Here is a 27,771-nt window from a genome sequence, read left to right as displayed (position 1 = left end):
TACAGAATTACATTGAATTGCACGTGCTATTTACAAAAGACATGTCTAAAACATAAGATTTCTCAAGGATATAAAGATATTAATATTAGACAAACTATATATTAAGGCTAATAGCATTACTGAGGTGTTTGAGTGGCTCAGTCGATTGAGCATCTGACTCTTCATTTTGACCCAGGTCATGATCCGGGGGTTATGGGATCAAGCCCCATGTCTAGCTATCCATTGGGCTCCACACTGAGTATGGAACCTCCTTGGGCTTCTCTCACTCTCTCCCTCTGCCCCTCTGCCCTGTTCATGCTAGCTCTCTCTCTCTCTCTCAAATAATAATGATAATAAAACAAAATAAATTTTAAAATAAATAAAAGCATTCCTAAAGAGAAAGAGAGTGACTTCATAGTGATACAAATTAAACTCACCAAAAAGATACAAGGGTATCTTGGACTGGGTAGCTTAGTCGGTTGAGTGACTTTGACTCAGGTCATGATCTCACATCGTGGGTTCGAGTCCCGTGTCGGCCTCTGTGCTGACAGCTCAGAGCCTGGAACCTGCTTTGGATTTTGTGTCTCCCTCTCTCTCTGCCCCTCCCCCAACTCATTCTCTCTCTCTCTCTCTCTCTCTCTCTCTCTCTCCCTCCCTCCCTCTTTCTCTCTCTCTCTCTCTCTCTCTCTGCCTGTCTCTCTCTCTCTCAAAATGAATTTTAAAAAGATATAAGAATTCTAAACTTGTATGTAACTAAAATACATAGCTTCAATTTTATTAACTTCTTTGAGATCTGATAGGTCAGACAAAAGTCAGTTCATATTTACAGGAGTACATATACATTTATAAAATTGATTTAACTGGCCTGTAAAAACACCACACCCAAGATCTGAAGAATATTCATTTATTTTATGCACCAAAATTATGAAGTTCTGAGCCTTAAAGTCAGCCCCAACGAATGTCACAGGACTGAAAGCACACAGAGTATGTTACCTCCCCACGGTTGAATTAAGCTAGAAATCAATAACAAAACAATATTCAGAAAATCATGTTCGGAAATTTTAAAATACAGTTCTAAATAAACCTACAGTTTCACAAAAGGAATCACAAATGGAAGCTAGAAAATATTTTGAACAGAGCAATTATAAAAATATGACAAATCAAAAACTTTTGATGCCGCTAAAGCTGTGCAAGAAGGAAAACTGTATAGCTTTGGATTTCCTTAATCCATAAGAAGGCAGCTTCAAAAAAATCTATTTCAGATATTACACTTATTAAATCATGTGCTCAAACTCATCAATAATCAGGTAGATGCAATTAATACCTCAATGAGATTCTACTACAAACTCACCAGAATGGCTCTAACTCAAATGACTGACAATAGCAAATGCTGATGAGAATAATTAGCATATATACTCTTGGTTGAAATGTAAATTGGTACAATCGCTTTGAAAAACTATTTGATGATATTTAATACACACACACACACACATCTGCACTTTTTGTAACTCAGGAATTCCACATTTACAGTAAATTACATTTATATTTACAGTCACAAGAAATGAATATACTTATGCATCCTGGAGGAGAGACATAAGTGTCTTAGGGGTCTGGGGGTACATAGAGGGGATAAAATCTCTGATAGGAAACATGAAGAGATGATAAAATTACAAAGCAGCCTTTTAGTTCGTTTTCTCCTCTCCTGGAAGACCTCGAATAGAAAAGCTGTGTGACTGAATGTTTTCCAGGTACTTAGTCATCTGGGAGCATTTACCGTATGGATCAGTATCCTGAATATTGTATTTACATTGAAAATCCTGCTTTTTGCTTTTCTAGCTGTGTAAATTTGGACAAATTCCTTAACTTCCCTTGGCCTCATTTATAAAATGGAAACAATGTAAGGCTGATATTAGATGATCAACCTGCCTAACTGAGAGAAATGGTGACATGGTAACACAATTTTCCCTTCTCCCAAGGCAGGTGCAAAGGAAAGGGAGTAGGGATTTGCCCAGAAGTCTGGGCTTTGGCCAAGAAGGAATCAAGAGATCTGTGAAAGTACATCAGGTACAAAAGTAGAAAAGAGATTTAGGACAATGAAACTGGGGGACAAGAGGAGATGGGTAAAAACAGATTAAGAAACTAGGTATAGATATTGAGAACAAAAAGGAAGGTTGACTTTACACTCCTCTCAGCTACCAGATCAGGATTCTTTACATTATCCCTGAACAGGGATTGTGGTCAAGTGGCTCTGGAAACGAGGAATGGAAGTGTGCCAGGACAAGAAACGAAACGAGGCATTATATGACTCCTTCTTTGTGTGTATACGCACCAGGCAAGTGTTTTTCTTCTTTTGTCTGGACTCCCACTGCACCTTGTACCTTCCTCTACTCTATCACATGTAAGGCGGTAAATAGTAAGTGACATTTCTGTCCACCTGCCACTACATTCTGAATTTCTGGAAAATAAAGACAGGGTTTTATTTAGTTTTGAACCCAAGCACCTAGCATAAGAGGCTTTCAATAAATGTTGAGTTAACGAATAGACTAATGAATGAGTGATGTAGTTCTGTTTGCTGGAATCAGAGTTCTGGAACTGGACAGCCACCTAGTGCACTGAGCCCACTTCCCACAGGGCTCTCTGGCCTCACACATACTTTGCCACCAGCAACGTCCTTCCACTCCTGCAGGGAGAAGCCTGGAGCCTGAGGATACATTCCTTGGCTTCTCTTACTCCACCCAAACTATCCCATCAGTAGACTGGTATTAACCCGAATGTTGTTTCTGTTTTCTTCTCCAGATCTGGGTGAGACTAGATTCTTGACAATGACTGTGACAAAATGAGATTCTTCCCCTCTGCCTCCATTCACTCCTTCTGGACCAATAACTAGGGTTAAGTCTTAAGACAGCCCATGTGGAGAAGTACAGTGCCAGATCCAGCAGAAGACATCTTACCCTCAGAGAAAGCCACAGGATTCGGCTGAGATGTGTCAGCCTTAACAAGGGAGGCATGTGGGGGAGTGATTTCGAGAATGATAAACAGAAGTACACGTTGGGGAGCAGAAAATGAAAGCAAGGGAGGGGGTTATTGACTTGGAACCCCCATAGAGTTAATATTAGTGTGTTTCCGAATGTCTCCTTGAGGCTTGGACATGATGATGCCTTATAGTAAATTAGAGGCAGAGTCTGGAACGCCATGGCAGAAAACTGAAGAAGGGCTCAGAATGCTCAGGGAGACAAGAATGTTAGAACAAATTTATCATGTGAGACGGATGCTTCTTGGAAGGATTCGAAGAACATTATCTTCACTAGGCAATAAGGAATATCCCAGTGAAAGGCATCATCTTTGAGAAGCCTAGAAAATGACTTTCTGCTATAGGGCAGAGTGAGACTAGGTGACTTGGCCATATAACTGGGCTCCCTCATGTCAACGGGAATGATAAGACCCCAGAATAACAAAGGCCAAATGCCAGCACTTAACTATCAGAGCCAAAATAAGCCATAACAGGCAGCAAGGCCAGAGGGGTGACCAGTGTGCCTCCACCCACAGAGGTTTCGATGATGGTTAATAGACCATGGTGTTCTTAGGAGTGAGAGAGATGAGCAGCCAATAAGAGTATTGCATGGCTTGTAGATCAAGCTAAAAAATACAAATCGAGAGCTATTAAGGATAAGGCTGATGGGCCCACAATTTCCAGATCTGAGCCAGTTTTCAGACCCAAAGCCTGGGTCCCCTTGTGAAAGGATCCTGCAATACTTCCCACACTAGCCAACTTTTTAGGAGTTCAGTGATCTGGGGAACGTCAGGACATTCCCCAAAAGGTAAAGAACAGGTTATTACACCCTGGAGCAGCATTGCCTATTATAGCGTATTGTTTCTCTAAAACCCAAAGGGGCTCACCAAGCATTGGATTCTTTAGCAGTAGTGAGCCCCTTTGGGTTTTAGAGAAACATAAGCTGTAATAGGGAATACTGCTCCAATGTATGTGTTGGGTGATTCAAGGTGTTTGTAGTTTTGAGTGGACCCAGAGCAAGAGAGGGTCTGCAGCAGAGCCAGCCTGCCATGCAAGGTACCCTTGGCGCCTATGATCTGGCGCGACCCAGTGGTGCTAGAGCTACCTGTAACAGATAGGGAGGCTTTAGCAACCCCTAATAGGAGAGTCCCAGGAGAGATTTCTAGGTTCTTCTGGAAATGCCTTCTTCAGAAAAGAACAACCCACTGTTTGAAAAGCGGTTTCTGGCAGGCTATTGAGCCATATTAGACACTGATATTTCTTCCTCTGGCAACTGCCTTGATTTTTTTTGTTTTTTGGCTCCTTTTTATAATGAAATTTCTTGAACGAATTATTTACATATTCATTATCTCCACTTATTTTTTCATACTGTTTTGAAACTACTCCAGATCAGGCTTTCCTCCCCACAATTCCACTAAAACTGCTTTTGTGAAACTCACCCATGACTTCCATGTTCCAAATCCAATGACTAATTTTAAGTCCTCTTCATATTTGATCTATCAGCAGCATCTGACCCAGTTGGACACTCCCATCTTGAAACAGGCTTCTCCCCTTGTTTCCTGGGACATCACTCTCTCTTCCTGTCTCACTGGTTCCTTCTCATCACCTTGGCTGGTTCCTCTCATATCCCTAACCACTAACGTTGGAGTCTCCGAGGTTCACTCCTGGATTGCTTTTCCTCTCCATCTATACTCTATTTTCCTAGGTGACCTCCTCCCACCTATAGCTTTAATTTTTCATATGCTTTCCACTCCCAAATTTATACCTGTAGCCCCATCCTCTCCCGTGAACTCCAGACTCGTGCATCCAACAACCTATTGAGCCTCTCTACTAGTTGGTCATTAGGCATCTTAAACTTAACCAATCCTAAAACCAAACTTTGGATCCTTTATTTCCAAACCTGTCCCTCCACCAGCCTTCCTTATCTTAATAAACAACAGCTCTATTCCTCCAGCTGCTCAGACCCAAGTCTTTGATTCATCCTTACTTCTCTCCTGCTAAGTAGTAATCTACTTCGATCTTGCCAACGAATCCTTCAAAATATCTAGAACCTGGTAAATCCTCAGCCCAAGTCACTATCATCTCTTGCTTAGATTATTGGATCCTGCTCCTCTGCTTCCATCTTTGCCCTCTTGAATTTATTTTAAAATTTGTAGCCAGAATCATCCTGTCTCGCTTCTGTTGAAAATCCTCCAGAAGCTTCTCATCTCTTTCAGCATAAAATTCAAAGCCTTGCAGTGCCCCACAAGGTCTACCTTTGCCTCTGACTCCCCTCTGACCTCACCTCCCACCACTTCCCCTGCACCCTCTCTGAAATCCCCCCTCTTCTTGGACACACTTCCTTCAGTCAGCCTCAGGGCCCACCCACTCACCTCTTCTCCAACTTCACTTCCGGAGATACTGCCCCTCACTATCTTCTGTATCTCTCTTTACATTTCTTCATGATATGTCTTGCTACTTGGTCTATTATACAATATATTAATTCTATTGTCTGCCCTGACTCAGTACGTTGTAAGTTCTAAGACAGCAAGAGCTTGTTTGATTTCTGTATCTCTAGCCGGTAGAATAGTGGTTGGAATAAGATAAATGCTAAACAGATTTTTGCTGAGTGCATGAATAAATATCAGGTCTTGTGCTAGCCACAGGGGAGGGAAGGGGAAATGTAGACCAAAAAATGATTGAGACCTTTAGCAGTTTCCAGCATGGTACCATTCCCATAGCACAGGGTATACATGTATATCTTCATAGGCCATGACCGATAGTTGTAACCAGAAGAGTGTAATCAAGCAGACAAAATCATTGCTTTTATTGTTTTTGCTCCCTCTGAACTCAGGATATTACCTTGTTTAGGATATTTGACACTGATCAATTTGCTAAAGCAAAGTCAGAGGTTAACACCCAAATCCACATGTATTTTCTGCTCACCTATGAATGGGAGAATTCCATGTGTCCAGGTCTGGTCTTAGAGGCTGCAAGAGTTTCCTAGATGCCTGAGTGACACCATCCACCCCTTTCCTGCCAACCCCCTCAAAAGTCTCCCCTACCCTGGTTCAGCAGAACCCGAAATTACACAATTTACAATCGACTGACCTCTGAACAAAGCAAGTCACGCCCCATGGAGAGCTGCAAACAAAAGCAGTCCTGAGCCAGATTCCTTGTTGACCCTGGTCTCTGGTTACACCCCAGGCATAAAAAGGGAGGAAATGTGGTCTTCAAAGCCAGTGCCTCCCCACTTTTGTCTGTCTCAGGCAGAATCCCTGCCCCCACTCCATCCTCCACATGAAGCACACACTGTGAGGTCAAAAACACAAATGCTGCCCAGCAAGGCATTTTCAGGTTACACGCTATATATAGCTAAAGTAACTTATAGGTCCAGGCCGATGCTCTCCGCCTTGGCAAGGGTTTAAAGCCTTAAACAATTCCTCTCAAGCATGCCCTGTTGTGAATCCTCTTCCTGTCCAAAACCCTTTCTTGGCCCAGACCCCAGGAGTCACCTATCAGAAGAATCTGGCCACTCCCAGATTGTGCTCTCTTTTAGCCTTCTCACAAAGCAGAGACTTTTTCCCAAGGGCCCGGGTCTGCCCCTAGATGTGAGGCCACATGGCTGATCTCTCATGAGCGATTACCTTATCCCTAGAATTCCAGAAAGGACTTTCCTCAGACCCTTCAGTTTCCTGGATTGGGAGTCTCCTGTTTGGGGGGTCCAGGGCTGGAAGGGACAAATGTGAGGCCTGAATGAAGCACCTCCCCAGTCACATCCACCGGCAGATTTCACTCATCTACCGTGACTCCTGTGTTCCTGGCCTCACTGCCCTTGTCGACACCACGTTCAGCACAGCCCTAGATGTGGGGCGAGGCCTAGTAATACTTGTCATTCCCAGTTTGGGCTGTTGGGTTCATCACCCACACCAACCAACTATATCATTTTTGCAGAGATCAAGACTGAGGCCCAGAAAGTGGAAGCCATGTATTCTCAGTCAAAGAACCTGTGGGGGCCAAAGTTGGGGTAGGAGTCCCTGACTCACAGGCCTAGGCTGGGACTCCTCCTGTGGCATCAACCTCTTCACTTACATTCCTGAGTTTTTCTCTTCCTGTTCCTCTCTCTCTTGTCCTACTTTTAAATCTTTGTTAGGGTGGTATTTCTTCCAGGGTTTCCATCTGGACCCAACCCACAGGCATATCTAGGTAATTTACTTCGTGTTGCATCTAAAAAACTCCTAGGTCTGCTCCTCTAGGATCCTCAGCCCACTTATTGGGTTCAGACCCCTCCACTGCCTCCCTTCCTGTCTCCATACACATTAGACTATAAAGAACTTTGGAGTTCTTAAAACATGTTTATGTCCAGCACCTCACTGATGATCGCAAAAAATCTTGTGAAGTCATCTAGGAATGATGTTCCAGGGTGCGTGGCTGGCTCAGTCAGTAGGGCATGTGACTCTTGATCTTGGGGTTGTGGGTTCGAGCCCCACATTGGGTGTAGAGATTACTTTAAAAAAAATCTTAAAAAAAGAAAAAGGAACATGGGTCCCTTCCTTTGCTTTTACAGAGGCAGAGGTCGAAATGCCAGGTGAGGGGCTCGTCTACCACTACTCAGCAAACAAGCTCCAGAGCCAAGGGGCAGGGTCTTCATTCCCCACCTTCTGAGGGTCTTTCATGCGGTCTTGTCTCCCTCTGTGGAATGGTCCCCAGGACCCCATTCCTACCCAGCTCTTCCCTCCACACATCTATTCCCTTGGCTTCATTCATCTGTCAACTTCCAAGTTGCCAAATGTGTGTATTTCTATTGGTCCCTAGACGTCTCCACCCTTGGATGACACTTCAGGAGTCTTACACCTCCCTGAGTATGCCTCTGTCACTTACCATAGCATGCTGTCCAAGTTTAAGGGTTAAGTCTGAAATCAGACAGACCTGTAACCATATCCTGGCTCTGCCTCCTTCGTGCAGTGTGTGACCTGGGACAAGTTACTTTGCCTCTGAGAGCCTCAGTCTCTTCATTTGCAAATTGAAAGCATAACTCTCTGTCTCATGGGGCCAATGTAAGGATAATAAAAAATGTGGTGGCACATAGTAAGTGCTCAGTAAAATAATAACCATCATCTTCATCATCACCACCACCATCTTCATCATCATCATTATCAATATCTTTTACCTAGGGTAGCAGTGGGTCTCTTAACCCTTCTTCTACCTCCAAGCATACTCCTCTCCGTTCTCCAAACCATCTACAAGTTACTTTCCACACACTCCCAGAAGAAAAATTTAAGAAAAGTTTTGCTTCCATACAAATATAAACAAAGGAATTAAAAAAACAAAACAACACAAAACTGAACTCCCACCCTTCCCTCTTCCCCCACAAAAAAACAGATCCTTCCTGCAAAGAGGTTAAGAGCCCAGACTCTGGAGTTCAAATCCTGGCCTACCACTCACTAGCTGTGCAACCGTGGGCAAGTAGCATAACTTTGCCCTGCCTCAGTGTTTCCCTTGATTAAAACAGGGAGAAAATCTGCCCCAAAGGTTTTATGTGAGAATTAAACGAGACAATCCATGTAAAATGGTTAGCAGGTGGCCGCACATCATAAACTCTCAACAACCGCTGGGTGTTCTTATCAGCAGTACTATTGATACGCTTTCCTCCCTTGGCCTGAACTAGTTCCACAGGATCTCATTACCACCACTCCCTCCTCACTTCCTGTCTGTCTTGTCATCTGCAAGTCACTTCCTCCATGAAGCCTTTCATTACTGATTGCTTCTGAATTCCCTTTGTGGTGGGTACATACCCTTTCCAGTCTGGGCTATCTGCATTCATTTGCCTGGAGGCCTCCTTTACTACATCTTGAGTTTCTTGAAGAAGACAAGTCTCCTGCCCATGGCAAAACAGGAGAGGGGAAGAGAGGGAAAAGGCAGTGGGGAGAAGAGGGCAAGTGGAAAGAAATGCTGACGTCTGAGCTATAGACTCTCCAAACCTTAACACTTAACTCTAACCCAAACTTATCTGCTAAAAGGCATTATATTAACCCATAGATTCTCAGTACTATCATCTCAAGAAATATTTTTCAATATTTAAGAACCCCGGGGCACCTGGGTGGCTCAGTGAAGTGACTGACTTTGGCTCAGGTCATGATCTCATGGCTAGTGGGTTCAAGCCCCTCATCGAGCTGTCTGCTATGAGCACAGAGCCTGCTTGGGATCGTCTGTCCCCCTTTCTGTCTACCCATCCCCTGCTCATGTTCTGTCTCTCTCTCCCCTCCCCACCCCCACCTTACTCTCAAAAATAAATAAACATTTAAAAAAGAGAAGGATGCTCTCTTAAGACCATCCATGTATAAACATTTAAAACCCCCCATTTACATCATATTATATCAGTTCTGCCTCCAACTCCACCCCCAACCCAGAATCTGAGGGAGGTTGTTATTTGGCTCAGACCCTTTCCTGACATTCTCTTTTTGAATGGTTTCTTGAAGAAATTAAATTAACTGCTATGAATTTATATATCAGATTTATTCTTCTTTACCCAAAGACCCTGGCCCATCTGCAAGCCACTTTGCCTTGGGAGAGCATAGCATGCAGGGGCAGAGGAACAGCCACAGAAGCCAACAGTGTGTGTCAGCCTGGACCCAGCAGCTGCAAGACTCACAACACGCACACACAACACAAATCCTTGGCCTCAGAAACCAGGACATTTTACTTGCCGTTATATGTGTTCCTTCCAGAAATTAAACGCCTCGTGGCAAATGAGAACGCAGTCATTTTTCCAAATCACCACCTCCCCTCCCAACATCTCCACCAAATTCACCTTTCTTCATATCTATTAAAAATAGGGGTTACGGTTTACATACACAACTCAAAGTGAACGAGGAAAACGCAACATGTTCTGGAATTGATACTTCTGCATTTTACGAAATAAATATATCTCATATCCTCTTTTGTTTGTCATGACACCAAAAGAGAGAGAGAGAGAGACGGAGAGGGACAGGGAGAGAAAAGAAAGAAAAAAGTCTAGATTCTGTTCGTTTGGATCTGGAATGCAAATGACAGGCACCAGCCTTCCATCTCACAATGAGTGCCTTGGAGAGATGGTGATGTGCCAGGGGTGGGGGAAGAGCTGTTTTTAAAGAACCAAAACAAAGTTACAGAAACTGGAACACCCAAATGTGTGTAAGTGTCTAAACTAGCCAAGAAACCAGGGTATGAAAGGCTGCGGCCGCGCTTACAGGGACCTGAGCGGCCCGGAAGTGCAGAGCCCTCTCAGCTGAACACTGGAACTGCAGGTGCAAGCTAAGGACGGAGCACGGAGGTTCGGTTGTGGGAACGTGCCAAGTACGTAACAGACCTCAATTGAAGAGAGCCAAGTTGAGGTTCATAGCCCGAACTCGCATACAGGAGGCAGCAAAATCCATAGGATTTAGGTATAAAAGGAGAATTGCCGTGTTTTTCCTTACGAGTTCATTTAAATACTGAGCAGGAGAAGGTGGCATCATATTTACTTTTCACTTCGTGCGTTTTCATGAAAGAGTCTGCTCTTTAGAAACAAAGTTCTTTTGGATTATCATTTGGTTCTCCCAATATGTCAGAATCAGTCCTATCTTCATCAAAACAAACACAGATTAATTTGGTTAAAGAATGTTTACGGAAACTTGTAGATTTCATGTCCAAGTATAAAATGCAGCAGCTAGAAATATCCTAACACAAAAACAACACAATCCTAACTTAGATCACAGTGTTGCCTATTTAACTCTCCAGATTGATTTGTAGTAGTGGAATGGATTGGGGAAGACCAGAAAGGAAGGAAGAGTTTTTGAAGCCTTTACAAAGCACCTGAGACTCCTTACAGGCATCTCCAGTCTTCACAGCAGTCCCATGAGAGGTGTTATCATTCTTATTTTGCAGATGAGGCCCCTGACGCTCAGAGAAGCTAAGTCATTTCACCAAGATCACACAGCTAGTGAATGGCAGAAACAATATTCAAATTCTTATATTTAGGATTTTTCCATGACACGTTTAGAGAGAGAGCCCTTGTATATTACTGGATTTAACAGAGAATATGATGAGAACTTTGGTACAAATTAAGACTTTGTTAAAGTGGGGTGGTTTGGGATGAGATTTCACTATTTGTTAGGGAATACTTTCGGGGGGAGATGTTTAGGTATTGTATTCTTTACATGTCAAAAATTTGAACTTGGAATTTATAGTCCGATTTGCAATACTTTTAAAATATTATCTGCTCTAATTTAAAGACATTTTCGTGTTTTCCTTTTAGGTTTTTGTGGTGTAGTTCTAGAATTAATTGAAAGTGAAAAAAGAAATTCTATTTTAGCATGTTCTCTGCACTTCCAAATTCTCTTAGCTATTGCTAGTGTCTCCTATATACACCAACATGTGTGAACTCTCTACAGTGAAAACTCCGTTTTGAAAAACAGCTAATCACATTAAAGAAAAGTAGGTCCTGGAAGATACTTTCTAGAAGACAGTATTAATATATGTGTAACTATTTTAGGAAAAACTAGAATCTGTTTAAAGCCAAAAATTGTAAATAACCAAATCCGATCACTTTAGAGACAGAGGGGCTTTTCTCTGCCCTAACCTAAGATCATATGGCTACTTAACCTGCTTTTAAACAAACAAGAATTTTTAAACATTTTCTATCCTTTAAGCAAATGTTCTTGGCTTGGCTAAATGACAGTGTTCGAGAAATGCCTACCACAGAAGCAGAAAAAACCCTTGGCAACATTCCAGAAGAAATTCACCCTGCATAATGTGCTTCAGCCAGGGCCCAATAGCTTTCTGGTGACCCTGCTGGCTCAGTGTATACTCGAACAGGATCTGGAAAGAACAAAAGAAAAACTGATAGACATTTTCCTTTTTGTTAGTCTGGTGCAGTAACCCTCAGCTCATGTTAGCAAACTTTCTAAACTCGTATGGCTTGGGGAGAACGTGCGTGTGTATGGCTAACTTATAAACCCGGCCCTGGGCTCTGGTGTAAACTTTGTTTTACTACCTTTGATTTTCTGAAATTCAAGCATAATTATATTGTTTGCCTTTTCATCCAATAAAATGTGCATTAACATTTGGTTCACTTGGGAATGTGTTTATTTAGATGAATGTGTTCTTCAAAAGACGAGTAGTGCTGTCATAATGAGAACACTTTAGATTATATGTAAAATCTTAATACGATATTAAAAAGAGGGAGACAGGAGGAACAAACCTCTTCAAAACATTTTAAAAGGGTGTTCATAATTGGTTAAAGATATTAACTGTTCCAGATACTTATGCAAGTTTTTCACCAAATACAACAGTGAAGACTAAAGCAAAATCCATTTGCTTTTATAACCGGAAATAGATGCACATTTTAATATTTTATGTCTCTTTGCAACTTTTTTCTTTTTAAAACAATTTTTTAATGTTTGTTTATTTTTTTGAGAGAGAGAGAGAGAGTGTGTGTGTGTGAGCATAGGAGGGACAGAGAAAGACATGCAAAATCCAAATCAGGCTCCAGGCTCTGAGCTGTCAGCACAGAGCCCAATGCGGGCCTCGAACCCACAAACCATGAGGTCATGACCTGAGTGGAAATCGGAAGCTTAACCAACTGCCTTAGCCACCCAGGTGGCCCTGCAACTTTTTCTTAGGGTGAACGTTTCCTACTTAAAAATAAAATGATGATATTTTACAGGCCTGTGAACCCATAGTGATTCATTTGGCCCAATTCTCCCCCTGAGGGGGTGGGTGGTGGTGGGAGAGGCTGGTTGGGGTTGGGCTGGCACGGGGTGTGTACTGAAAGCCTGTTTGGCCTTAAATGACCCTAATGGAGGAGAGGGAGGATGGTTAGAAAGGTACGATTTTCTCTAGTTGATGATCTAGGACAACTGCATAGTGCTAAGACGGAATCATGTTGTAGGAGAGATGCTGTAGATGCGAGCCTGGGGAAAGAGGAAGGCACTAGAAGGCACTAGAAGAGGAAGGCACTGGCCTTCTCAGGTCCTCCCATCATCTGTGCATCAGCCTGTTTCACGTGGGGCCTTTGTCTGCTTCCCCGGGGCTCCTTGGAGAAGTGCAGCAGGAGAACCGTAGCTGAAGACTGAAAACGCAGATGTCTGATGGCCTCCCAGACATACAGCGACAGGACTGCGGAGTGAGGGCTCATTGCACAAATTTTACTGGCTAAACACAAACATTCAATTGTACTGTGCTGGTCGTAACATCTTCTGGCATTTCTTCACTTATTTCTGTGCTGGACACCTCTAAAAAAACTGGAAGAGAGCCAGCTCTTGGGACCTCTGAAAGGCCCCAGCTATCAGGAAGTCATGCAGTACATGAGGAGAAGACAGGATATTTATAAAACCTTTCACTGCTTTCTGCAGAAGAAAGCTGGGCCTCGAGACTCCCGGTCACCAAAGTAAATCACCAAATACAAAACCAGCACAAAACAGATGAAACTAAAGATACCTTTGACTGGCACCCTTTTCCTGATCTTGCTATCCTCAAAAAGTAGCCATGATTCGGAGGAGTTCAATGTGTCTCCTTCTAGATCTTTTTAAATTAAATTAAATTAAATTAAAAAAAATTTTTGAAAGGGAGAGAGGGAGAGAGAGAGCAGCACAAGCGAGGGGGGTGGGCAGAGAGAGAGAGAGAGAGAGAGAGAGACTCCACACTGACTCGAGGCTCAATCCCACAAGACTGGGATTATGACCTGAAGCCAAAATCACAAGTCAGACACTCAGCCAACTGAGCCACCCAGACACTCCTTCTAGATCTTTAAAAAGAAACACACACACACACAGAATAAATAATGTTATTTTATGTTAATTTATTTTACATATTTGGTATATACATAAACCTAAAGCTGCTTTATTCGTTCAATACTACTTTGAGGCTTACTCATGCAACTACATTTAGATTTATTTCAATACTTTGGCTGCTGAATAGTACTCCCTCATTTGAAAGTACCACTTTTATTTAACCATTCCCCTACTGAAGGACATTCAATATTTGTTAAGGATCCGATGTATTCTTCCAGCCCACTGAATATTTCCCTTCTTGGAAGTCTGAGTGTACTTTATTCTCTTTGGTTGATTCAGAGTTATGAGACCTGTCTCCCACGCTAGTACGTAAACTTCTAGAGTATAATATATGGTATAATATGCATGCTGTCATATTTGGTGAATGATGAACTGTGGGCTTTTAACTCCTTCGGAGGGCTTAATAGAAGCTTTGGACCCAACGAATTCTATTAATTGATTTCTTCCCCTTTCCTAAAAGAGCTTTGTATTTTCAAATCAGATTCAACTAAAGTTCAGTTCCTTTCCCAAGCCAGGTTAATAGTGATCAGCATTCCCTTAAGATGTTCCAAGTCCTGACACTGGGGATATAATGAAGGTTGTACCTTTTAAAGATGAGTGGATGTGTGTGTGTGTGTGTGTGTGTGTGTGTGTGTGTGTGAGAGAGAGAGAGAGAGAGAGAGAGAGAGAAAAGAGAGGGACACAGGGACTGAAGGACACAGAAAGAGAGAGATAGACTCAGAAACAGAAAGAGGAAAAGGAGGAGGAGGAAGAGGAGGAGGAGGAAGAGGAAGAGCAGGAAGGGGAGGAAGAGGAAGGGGAGGAGGAGGAAGGGGAGGAAGAAGAAGAAAATGAAAGGATCCAAAGCTGCCTTGGGGTGTGGCCTTGTGGCCCTTGCTGGCCTGGAGACAAAGCCAGCACAAAGGGCTGATTCTCTTTGCAATAAAATCTGGAAAACAAGCACTTTTCCTTCTTTTCTTTTAAAAATCTCATCCTGTCACTTTTACTTTACACTTTTAGGTTGGTGGTGTCAAAATCAGTTTCATTTCTTTCCCTGGAAGCTTTATGCTCAGACACTTTAGGTTTCCTTAAAAAAAAAAAAAAAAAAAAAAAAAAAAAAAAAAAAAAAAAAAAAAAAAATTAAAAACTTAAGCCCTTTCTAAAAGGGATAATGAAAAAAGTGCAAAGTCTCCATAGCCACTCACCAGAGATTCCCCCCGACCATTCAGCCAGACCCTGAATTATGTCATTAACAGCTAGCCTGAAACTGGGAAACACCTTGTGAAAGAGACTCCATCATTATATTGTTTGTTAGAGGAAAGGAGAAGGTGTGGGGGGATTAAAGCAAATAGGTATTGGGGGGCTTCTCTGTGTTTGTGTTTTGCCATTTTTTCATCTCGTGAAGTCACTTTCATTGCTTCCTATTATTAGACACCTTCGGCAGCAGTTTTTGCCTTCTTTAAGTCTGATCCCTTTGCTCTTGCCAGGGTCCCACCTCCCCTCCCCGCCCCCCTCCACCCCCAATGCGCATATGCTCATATACATGCAATTCTGCAAAGAATTTCGAGGACTTCAAAAATTCCCTGAGACCTACAGGACCTGAAGGAAGGCAAGGTTGGCAAAGATCCAGCTGTATGCAGAAACACTGAAAGCGATGGGCACCATAAGCATTGATAGTTGCAAAATATAGCCAATCTCCGTATCCGGACGCTGGAGAAAGAAATGCTGATCCTGAGTGGGCCTTTTCGGACACCACCTTATCTGTTATGGATAACAAGAGTAACCATGTGTCATGAGTACATCATCGTCTCTGAATACAAAGCTTGACTCTGTGTCTGGAAAACGCTGGATGAGACATAGACTGTACCGATAATGAGGAGATTTTCTCATCAAAAATATCTACACTTGTGACAAGGGCTACAAGTGAGTGACTAAATGGTCTTGTCCATCAGTGCCCTTCACCCCAATTTCTTATCACATCCTTTGCATCATTTTCTTCAGCAGCTACTCTAACCTCGAAGCCATTCTTAGTCCTTCTTCCACTTCCAAGTCTTCTTATGCCATCTCCCGTAGACCGAATCTATTCCAAACCCTCAGCCATTCCAAAAAATCATATTCGCATAAGATTCCTGTTAGCACAGTAACTCTCACCATGCACAGAGTGACTGCAATGTGCCAGCCAAGCATGTAGCACTTAAAACGCACTATGTACAATTTATTAAATCCTTAAAACAAATCTGCTGTGGAGATAGTAGCATTTCCATTTTAAGGGGGAGAAGCCTAAGGCCTAGAGAGGAGTCAGTTCTGAAAGTCACAGAGCAAGAAATTGGCAGAACTGGGTTCAACCTTAATTCCCTTTGTCTGCAAGCTCTCGGTCCCGTTGGTTGCTGCCAGAGTCTCATTTTGTCAGATGATTCTTAAAATTCCAGAATTCTCAGTTTATATGTGTTCTTAGCCTTCTTTGGCTCATAGGATATCTGATCAGAAAAGGCCATCTTGTTAGAGGCAATCTTGTAGGATGCTTACACTTTACAAATAAGGAAACTGACAGTGGACTAGGATGGGTTACTGTTCCAAACATGGCCTTCCCCTTACTGGTTCTGAGGGGGCAGGAACCACGTCCTCTGGGAAGTAATTTCATACTTCTCCTACCATAGCTCTAAGTACACCACAAGTCTCCATGTGGACTTTGGTGACCATTCCAAAAGGGGCAGAAACTGAAGTCCAGAACCTCTGAATAACCAGAGCAAAGGAGGGCCAAACTCAGATGGCCTCTACTTCAAAAGGAATAGAACAATCTAAGGTGTGCCCCTTCCTATTTGCCCCAGGGGAACCTAAGGATGTTGCCTGGTCCTGGGAGCAAGTGTAGCAATGAAAACAAGACATGTAAAATCACAACAAAGGAGGCCCAAAAAGCCAACACCTGCATCTTAAAGCCACTTCTACAGACAGCAGTGACATGTAGCCCAATTAAGCAGATAATTTCAAAGCCCTGCACTTTAAGTGAGCAGTAGCTGGAATTAGGAGGGAAAGGACAAGTCGGTGCTTGAAAGCTTGCCTTTAGGTTTATTATTGAGCTAGAATAACAAGTGATCGCCATATTTCAAATGTGTTTAGAAAGCCCTGAATCAGATAACTATTATGCCTTGCACTGTCCTTGAAAATGCAAAGATAGAAAAGGAAGAAATCATCTAAGGGTAATAAACCAGGGAAACCAGAGACTAGCTGGAGGTGTGAGCTGTAGATCATTAGTACTGATGCTTATAAACACTTACTGTATGACAATAGTTGACAAGCTCTATCAAGAGCAGAGAAGTCAACCTGGTTCCAATCTCTCTCCAGGCGAGAGAAAAAGAATCTGTTTAATCAGCATTTTTATTTTCTAAAAAAGGCAGTTTAGGTCACCCTAATGCTTGTAACCTTAATCTGTGTCACTTCATTAGGTTATTCGAGAACATCAAAACACAAAGTACTATAGTTAATAGATCACACGTGAAAAATAGAGGACACACTGAGCAGGTCAATGACCTGGGATTGCCTGAATTAGCTTCATTTCACTTAACATCTCCAAGCTTTCCTGAACTATTTTGTAAATAAGTATGATTAAGTACAAGCTGCTGCATAAATGTCCAATGTAAGTATGTATGTGTATAAATACATAGGTATATATATACACATATATATTGAATATGTACATACATATATATAGTATGTATGTGTATATTACATACAGAGAGAGAGAGAGAATATATTGCGACCACTTGATACATCCAGGTACTGAGCCTCCTGTCCAGCTGAATAAGTTAGTCCACTGGGCTCTCAAAGTATAAATTCTGAGCCGTCTCAGGATGCATGCACGTTTGCTCAATCTGTAAACACATAATTATTGAACTTGCCTTCTAAAGTAACACCACACCCTGGATGTGATGCAAAACCCAGCATTACAAGATAAGCTCTGTCTCAAGTTTCTGCTCGTTATAGTGCCTGAAGTATTTGCTCATAAGCTCAGGGACTGAAGCAGAAGTAAACAGTCGGGCCAGTATTATAGGGACACCTGTGTTACAAAACTTTCTTACATTGTGAAAGCAATGAATGAAGTTCAGCAGGACTCCTGTAAGAATGCCGATTCATCCCACATCGCGTTGGTCAAACAGGACTTCGACCTTATCGCCTCCCTCTCTCCCTCACCCGCCCAGGTCAGTCTACTTTCCTCGGGTATCAGATCCCAGCTCCAGGCTGGGTATCAGATCCCAGCTCCAGGCCGCGGGGCACAGCTACCCCACCTCACCTCCTGTCTGTCTTCTGTCAACGCCTCATTCAGCTACATTAGCCGGGCCTGCCCTCCGTATGCCCGGCTCTCAGGTCTCGAGCGAGCCTCTGCACAGCACATATAACATGCCTGGGCTCATGATTCTTTTTATCTTCAAAATTCTTCAACTTTGCACACTTCCTTTGTGAATCTTTCTCTAATTAGACAGAGCACATTGCTCTGGACCAGGGGCTCTGGCACAACTTTGCACTGTAGTTAGGTATGATTTTTGATCTCCTCCTCCCCGCCCACCCCCCCATCCCGCCGAGATGTGACATAGCTGAGTGACTAATAGTGAGAACTTGGAAGCCAGATGAACAGGGCTGGGATCCTGGATCCACCACGCACTGACTCTGCCTCAGTTTCTTTACCTGTAATAGGTAGGGAGGTAACCAACAAGCATACAATAGTGACTGGTGTGCAGCAAATGCTATTTAAGCACAAACATAATAAATGTGAATAACAAGCAGCAGCTCCCATCTGCCTTAGTGTTCAGGAGACAACAGGAAGTGATGGGGCTGCCTCTGTGGTGAACTGTCAGGGATGTGCCTAAAATGGTGACTGCTGCATCGGCCAGCTATCCCGCTCAGAGGTCCCTGGCCTAGTGTGGCCAGCCATTCACAATTTCAAGAGAAGAAAAAAAAATCCACATTTTTGGATTTCAAATTATTGGGTTACATTTTTTTAAAGATTTTATTTTTTTTTTTATTTTTTTTTTAATTTTTTTTTCAACGTTTATTTATTTTTGGGACAGAGAGAGACAGAGCATGAACGGGGGAGGGGCAGAGAGAGAGGGAGACACAGAATCGGAAACAGGCTCCAGGCTCTGAGCCATCAACCCAGAGCCCGACGCGGGGCTCGAACTCACGGACCGCGAGATCGTGACCTGGCTGACGTCGGACGCTTAACCGACTGCGCCACCCAGGCGCCCCTAAAGATTTTATTTTTAAGTAATTCCTACACTCATCATGGGGCTTGAACTCATAACCCCAAGATCAAGAGTCACATGCTCCACCAACTGAGCCAGCCAGGCGCCCCTTATTGGGTTACATCTTAAAAATTAATGTTTGAGGGGCGCCTGGGTGGCGCAGTCGGTTAAGCGTCCGACTTCAGCCAGGTCACGATCTCGCGGTCCGGGAGTTCGAGCCCCGCATCAGGCTCTGGGCTGATGGCTCGGAGCCTGGAGCCTGTTTCCGATTCTGTGTCTCCCTCTCTCTCTGCCCCTCCCCCGTTCATGCTCTGTCTCTCTCTGTCCCAGATATAAATAAAAACGTTGAAAAAAAAATTAAAAAAAAAATTAATGTTTGAGCCAAATAAGGCATGTCTGGGGGCAGATTTCGCCCTGACGTCACCATTTTGTGACCCCTGACATTTATGAATCTATAATGGGGTGTGTATGAGTGTATGTGTGTTCATGTACTTCCATTTTTCTGTTTATTTTCTATACTTCTTCTTCAATTCAATATCCTAGAGGTAGAAGAAAGCATGCAGAAGGTACTCAATTAAATCCAGCTGCCCAATGAAGGTTTGTTAATAACCAGACACCAATGACACATTTCTGAAATAAAAGAATGGGTAACTTCATTTCACCCACATCTAGTGCCCTCTCTTAAAGTACATCTTCAGGTCAACAAACAAGGCCCTGGGAACACAGTATGAACCACGTGTCGTCCCTGGTCTTGAAGAACATACAGATGTGTGGGGGGCACAGGAATGCAGACAACTGTAATGTTTACAAAACACACGGACATGTGTTATTTCATTCACATCACAAGAACCCAATGCAGTAAGCACAGCACATGATTTTATACCCAGTGTCCAGAAAAGACATTGAGGCACAGAGAGGTTAAGTGACTTGTCCAAGATTATTCCACTAGTAAGTGGAATTGTAACAAGAACCCAGTTCTGCTGTCTGCATGCCCTAACTGCACACCCGGGTTCTTTCTGCTGCACGCTCATATTCTCACACATCATGCGTGTTTTCCGGTGCCTGTGAGTGCTAGAGAAATCAAACTCGTTAAGAAAGTTGATATCCAGTGAGTTGGAAGGGGGCACTGATAGACTCTTGGAATGCAGGCTTTGAAAAGGACCTGTGAATGGTTTGGGAAGTAGTTTTCTCCTCATTAATTATAATTTTGGATTTACTGGAAAAGAATTTGAGGGCACTTTCAACAAAACATGATGCCATTTATTTTTTTTAGAAGATTAAAAGAACAAGGTAAGGAAGGGAAACAGAGGTGAAACCATGGTTTCAGAAAATTGAGGGTAAATATAGATAGCACAAGAGGGCACAAATCTTAGTTCTGAGTTTCCTGCCAGACAAGGCAAACTGAGAGCGACGAAGTTTCTGTTGTTTATAAAAGAAGGCAGACTAATTTTAAATTTAGTATATATTTATCTCCACTTGTCTAATTCCGAATCACATAGCAAAAATTGGTATTCTTATGGAAAAGAATGATTTGAAAATGTAGCATTTTATCAAAAAACCCAAAAAGCTGATTTTTTACATTTATAAAATCTGTGGTTGATCAGAAAATTTGGAAATTTATAACATACAGACTAGCACATGAGTGCCCATAGTAAGGGTCTGGCAAGTTCCGTAAGAGGAAATGGGAGAAGTGGGATCCAGTTTAGGACTGTGTAGCAGAGTATTGGAACCGTTATTTGGGGGCGAGGGTTAGCAAAGGGTTGCCCTCTTCATAAATAGCACAGATTTCAAGTTTTTAACCAGGTGAGCTATGGCCAAAAGGTGCATCAAACACAAGATGGTATTCAAAGGCCATGAGGACATTTCATCATTTGTTCATTCATTCGGCAAATAGATTCTGAGTGCCCACAGAGCAGGCATTCATGCATCATCCTCAGAGATGGAGACAGAGCAACAAACAAATCAGGCAAAAATCACTGCCTTCACCAAGCTCTCTGGAGGCAAGCACAGTATGTTGCACAGATTAAAGATGGAGGCATACATTGTTTATGAGCAGGCTGGAGTTCCCACAGCCATACAGTGATCCAAATCTGTTGTCCTAAAAAGGCTGCAGCCCTGTGTTCCTGAGAATCTTGAAACAGACGCTTGGCTTTTGTCACCAAACTATCTAGAGTGTAGGAGCAGCTAGGAAAGGGAGGAGCCTACCACAGAACAGGGCTGAGGCCTGGATCCCACCTTCCAAAGCTCAGTAAAGATGAAGGGTTGCCTCCCCTCCTGCTGCAGAAAATAGCCAACAAGCCCCTCTCCCAGTCTGATGAAAATGGTCCTCTTGTAGAAATGGCTTTAAGAAGCAGCTGGCAGATGTAAAGCCATACTAGCCATAGAAGCTGCTAGACAAGGTACGAACAGAAATAAATAAGGTTTTTTAAAACCCATACAGGCATTTATTCTACCAACCATTTATTAAATTCTCACTACATATGCAAATAGCACTGGGCTAGGTACTGGGGGCTGGCACATGGTTCCAGCCTTCGGGTGCCTTATGTTCTAGAAAGAGTCAGACCTTGAACAACTCATTAATTAACCAATTAAAAGTAGAACAACTACTGGGAAGAACCATCAGAAGCTATAACAGCAAATTAGAATTAATCTAGTGCCAGAGGGGCGCTGGGTGGCTCAGACGTTTAATCATCTGACTCTTGATCTCAGCTCAGGTCTTGATCTCGGGGTTCTGAGTTTGAGCTCTGCACTGGGTGTGAAGCTTACCTGAAAAAAAAAAAAATCAACGTAGTGCCAGAGAGTCCAGGAACCTTTAACACAGTCTGACTCACCTTTTCTCTCTCCCTTTCCCTCTCCCCTTTCCCACTCCCTCTCACCGCCTCCCCCTCCCATCTCTCAGCCACACACACAAACACACACACACTGGTTCACACAGTGGTACACACGCAGGTGCACACACAGGCATACATAACTATGATGTAATAAAGCATCTCTTGTCTTCCTCTTTCAAAGAGGCTTTTTGGGGTTCTGGAAATGCTAAGGATGCTATTCCTTCTGGTTTTTTGGCCAACAGCCTGCAACCCTGGTAAATCCCATGGCCAAATTTTCTACTCTGAGCTAAGAGGCAGCCAGGTCTAGAGGGAAAATACATACTGAGACCGATTACATCTTCAAATGTCTTTAGACCTTTGTGTTTATGGTTGTGCTTGGTCCTTATTGATAGTTAATTAGAATGTACAAATCTAAAACATGAACTTGCCAGAGAGCATAGTGTTCAAAATGAGAATGACCGCTTTTCCATCAGACTGTGTGCTGATCGACAGCAGCTCGTGTTGCGTATTGAAACTAAGCTAAGCTACATAATAACAGAAGATGTAAAGGCTAAACTTGAAAAAATAAAATTTGGAGTCTATACATACTGAACTTTGATTGGCTATCAAATTGTATTAATCAATAATGTCAAATTGGAAAAAAGCGTAAGAAAAGCAGGTAAGAAACATTATTTTGGACAATATTAAGCTAGGCGGATTTTAAAACTTTTTATTTATCTAAGTATAAGGGGTGGTAAATAAAAATGAGAAGATACAAACAAGTATCCAAAAGAAGATCAACATACAGCCATGCATAACTATGTGAAAATGTATTTAACCAATTCCATATTATTGGGCATTTGTGTTTTTTCTAATCTTTACCACAAATGCTTTAACGAACACATCTCTCATTATTTTCTCATGATAAACTCTTAGAAGTGGAATTTCTTAGTCGGACAGCATTCAGATGTTTAAAATCAGAGTTGAAGCAATAGACAAATTCAAAGTCACTTTAAATTCTTTCTTTAAGGTACTTGCAACACGTTCAAACTTAGAAAGCATCCAAAAATTGATAGTAAACAGTCTTTATTTCCATACCAAAGTCAATAATAATATTGCGTATATATAATTTCAAGACTGACGTTTCTTCAAACCTCACCAAATACTAACAGGCAGAAATACTATATGGCTATAGACACTTGTCGAAAAGAAGCCTGTTTCTCATTGTAATACAACAAATATGTTAACTGCTGCATTTCTGGATTTGAAATACTGAATAAAAAACCAATTACACCAAACATATATAATACTTGTATACATACACAATTGCATTACACACACCAGCAGAAGGATGCTAAACTGAAACGTGTATTTCTTTGTCGGCTCTGGGCAAAGTGATAATCTCTCTGGGTCTCAGTTCTGAGGAGAAAGACACAAGATCTGGGGTTTCCAGATTTTTTTATATAATAGACCAACTAAACTAAAAAACAATCCCTATACACACATAATTCATTAATAACCTTAAAATGGAAGGGAGACATAATAGCTGAATAAGAGAGCATCATTTAAACCAAATGCATCTAACCTAATTTTTTAAAAACTCTGCTCCATTGCTCATATTTTTCTCATTTTGCCTCAGAGCATGCAGACTTGCACTAGCTCACAGACTCTTGATTGAAAACAACCTCTCTAGATAACTCTTAAGTCCTTTCCAGGTCTAAAGTGCTGTGGTTTTGTGGTTCTAAATTTTAATTTATGCTCTATGTAAAAAAAAAGTAACTCGTGAGGAATTTTAAAATTTGGTCTCCCGTATTTCTTTGAGGCTGCCAATAAGTGGGTTCCAGAAAGAGGATGTGAGCACTGTACCACACAATAGTCACTTGGTAAGAGTTTCCAACAGCCAGGCACTGGGATAGACATTGGGTACCTAAGCGACACACAACACAACTTCTGCGTTCAGCAGGTTCTCATCTAGAGGGGAAACGGGACACTAAACTAAAGAGGCAGTAGGGTACAACAAGTAAAATAATGCAGGGTGTATGCCTGGGGATATGGAACATTTCAGAGCAACACCCTACCAGACTGGGGCGCAGCTGGCTAAAGGGCTGGATGTTCTGGAGAAGATGCTTGAACTGAGTCTCAGAGAACAGAATGAGTGTTAGGCAGCCGGGGATGTCTTCACAGGCGCGTGAGCAACCTGATAGAGCTAACGTGCAGCAATAATCCTGGGGAATCCACATCTTAGCATGTTCCAGTGAGGCTGGAAGCTGTGAGTTGGAGGATTGCTGAAGACACTATAGGGGTAGACGAGTGGCTAAATTTAGGAGAACCTGAAGTGTTACAGGAAGGTGTTTAGACTTGACCCCTGACACATGGGGCATCCCTGAAATATTTTCATCAGAGGAGGACACTAGGGTACATCTTAACTGTTTGCTTCTTTTCCCAGCTCAAATTTTAAAGTTAGATCTGTACAATTGAAAAAAATCTGAAGGGGAAGAATTCTTATGCTACCTTTATTATTATTATTATTATTATTATTATTATTATTTTTAAGAATGAAGATAAAGTAGTATAGGCTTGTTAAAACAAATTCAACCAGTATAGAAGTGCATAAATAAAGGAGGAAAATTCAGAGACTTCCTTCCCTCATCCACTCAACCAAATCCTACTCCCCAGAATTAATCATGATTTTGAGTTTCTTGTACATCCATGTATTTATTTTCTAAATGTATACAAAAGCATTTATATATAACACTGATATATTGTGAGTTCTCTGATAGAGACTATATTGTGCTACACATATTGGTCTGCAATTTGCCTTTTTCACTTAGTATATTGTCAGTACAGACCAAGCTCATTCTTATGGACTGCATAGTATTGTGCTGTATGCCATGGGTATGTTCCAAATGGTATATAACCATTTCCCTCTTGGTGGTCATTTAGGCAGTTCCCAATTTTCTAGTCATTGCTGCGACGAACACCTTTGACTATTTGCACACGTATGTTTGTTTCCCTAAAGGATAGTTTCTTAAGATTGGAATCACTAGGTTGAAGGATCTAGGCATTTAAAATTATGAAAGCTACTACCTAGTTGCTCTCTAAAAAGCTGTTCCATCTTGTGCTTATCCTGTGTGTACAAGAGGACTCACTTCCTCCCACCATGGCCGAGCTGGGTTGTATCAAGTTTTTGAATCATTACAGATCTGATCAATAAAAGACATTATGTCCGGTTGGTTCAAGTGATGGTTAGTGAGCTTGACCACCTTTCATATACTTATTAGCTAGATATATTTATTTTTGTCTATGAATTGCAATTTTATAAACCCTACAGGTCAGAGATTCTCAGTCTGGGGCCCCAGGGCTCCTGATATATAATGCGACATTTTCTGTGTGTATTAGATGCACATTATTCTCGGGATAAGCTCCAAGGAACATTAAGAACCGCTAATCATAAACTGAAGGCTGAGAGAAGGATGTGGAAAGGAAGAAGCACGGTTGGAAGGAAGGACGGGAAAGGAGGGAGGGTCCTGTTGCATGACCGGTTATCTGCATGTACGCAGGCCCCTTTTATTATCTCCCCCTGGTCTGTACCAGGCCTTCCCCATAGCATTCCCTCATTTGCATCCCCAGAAAACCCACCAGCCACCCAGGGGCTACTAAATCGCTGTGGACTGGGCTCACTTCTTACTAACAACCATATACATATCACAGAGACTGCTGACAAACAATTCAAGAGGCTTCTTTATTTTTACTTTGGTTCATTTAAACATACAAAAGCCTTATACATACAAGCCGTCACCGATCTATCTGAAAGTACAGAAAAGCCATTAACTTCCATTTTATGTCTTAATTATTTCTCTAACTTACACACAGCTTTTCATCACTCCGACCATCACACCTCGCATTGAGCTCCACAGCACCCTCCTCTCGGACTCCCCCATAGCTGCTCTGCGATACTCCCTAATCCACTGTCTGCACTTAAGCCTGACTATTTTTTCATTTCAACATCCCCCAGGTGACACCCCTCTCAGGGCTCCCCTTTGCTCCCGACCAAAGTGCCAGTCCCTTAACGCCTGATGCACCCACCAGGGAGCTACCTGGTCTGCCCCGCCCACCTCGCTCCGCCCACCTCCGCTGTTAGACTAAGCCCCTCCTCCTCACTGTCTAGGCCACACCCACACACAGGCTCCTCCCACTCCTCGACCTTTGTAATTATGCTAGAATGCTCTCTCTCCCGCCCCTCTCTTTTACTGAGTTCATTTCTACTCAGCTTAAAAATCACTTCCCTGACTTCCCAGCCCAAGTCATGTATTACCGTTTCAGGCTTTTAGAGCATCCTGTACTTTTTTTTTCCTTTGTAGATCTCTCAGATTTGCAATTACATAGCTCATTAACGTCTGCTTCCATTCCGGCAGGTGAACGCCAAGAAGACAGAAAAGATCTGTCCTCCTCTCTGAAATCCAAGTGCTCAAAGCAGGGCTGATGGGGAGCAGGTGATCAATAAACACTGTTGAAGCGAGGGACAAAAAGGCTGTTATTAGAAATGGTTCCTTGTAGGTCTTGATTTTCCTCTACACTTTCCTTCAGAAATGAGCCCATGGAAATTATGTCTTGGATACAGAAATTTGCTCTTTCAGGTCATGCCCATTATTTATCAGGAACCTGTTGTGAACGGACTAGGCAAGGGGCGGGCGGAACGCCGAAGCAAACGAAACTGACTAATCCTCTCCTTCAGCTTAAGTTCCAGGAGGACGAAACAGGTAGTAAACATACCGGATAAGTAAATTATATAGTGTATTTAGAAGGTGTAAAATGCTAGGAGAAAATTCAAGCAGGGTAAGTTGGATGGGTCAGCTAGTTTGGGGGGACCAAAATAGAGCGGGGTTGAGTACTCTCATGACGTTTAAAATAAATCTGAGAAATACCGCAGGGGTAGATGGGGCTGCAAGTCAGCCCCAGAACCTCTCCTGCCCTGCGAAAGAGCCACGTGGAGCAGCCTAGAGGCTGGTTGGCGGTAGCTCAGCCGACGCCCTGATGCCTCCATGCCTTCCTTGAGAACTTCATACATTTAAATGTCACTCTTCTCCCCGGAACCCTCCTTCCTCCCTGCCGAAGTTGGTGGATCCTTCTTCCAGGTTCCTAAGACATTTTGATCATCTCTGTACAGCACCACTCATCTCCCTGTCCTGAAATGATGTATCTTCAGATGCATTTGCCCCGCCAGAAGGCAAGAATTCCTCAAGGGTAGGGACCACCAGGTTCCAGCATCCAGGATCTGATCATTACCAGCACTTGTTAATACAGAAAGTGCTCCAAGTATTTGACGAATGAGTGGATGAAAAAATAGGTAATGAATGAATGAAGAGAAACAGAATATGTGTACCTATGGGAATTAGAACCCCTTCAGTTTTCCAGAACTTCTCCATATTTGTGTATGCTAATCTTCAGCGCTTCTGGATCCCAAGAATGGTGGAACGGTCAGACAAGACTTTAGAAGGAATCAAAATACTTGGGTAGGGATTCATTAGTGGGTTACAAAATCAATTTAATAGATACTGAAAAGCATTTTTATAATTAACTAGAATACATGATAAATTAACAGGATGCATCAAAATAAATAAGGTTAAGTGTTTTCCTGACATGTGGCTCCATTTTCCAAGAACACCCCCAGTTTATTCCTGTTGGATCAGCAGTTATTATCTTCAAAAGTAATAATTTTCCCAATTTTTACAATAAATTAGGGGATCACTTTCATTACATATACTTATGTATATAATTGTCCTAGTGGTTTATGAAGTGGTTACTGTGGACACGGATCAAAAAAGTTTGGAAAAGGCTTTTCTAATCTCTGAAACTCTAAAGAAGCATCATGAAGGAGAAAAGTCTAGGGAAGAAAAGAAAATGAGGTACACTGGATACCTTCTTCATCCTCACACTATTCTGCATGGGAGGCAACACCATTCCAT

General features: G+C 42.4%; 1 long non-coding RNA gene across 1 annotated transcript; it reads left to right on the top strand.

Annotated features, from left to right (window-relative positions):
* Nucleotides 1–17,734: 17,734 nt before the first annotated feature.
* LOC147582043 (uncharacterized) lies at nt 17,735–26,324 on the top strand. The gene is made up of 2 exons (XR_015250519.1): nt 17,735–17,954; nt 26,221–26,324. It is a non-coding gene; the product is annotated as an uncharacterized LOC147582043 (long non-coding RNA).
* The last annotated feature ends 1,447 nt before the right edge of the window (nt 26,325–27,771 follow it).

This window comes from Puma concolor, chromosome B1 (assembly GCF_028749965.1).
Source record: "Puma concolor isolate L17-30 chromosome B1, mPumCon1.1.hap2, whole genome shotgun sequence".
Lineage (NCBI taxonomy): Eukaryota > Metazoa > Chordata > Mammalia > Carnivora > Felidae > Puma > Puma concolor.
Note: the sequence above shows the minus strand (reverse complement) of the source record. Positions and strands in the feature narration are given on the sequence as shown.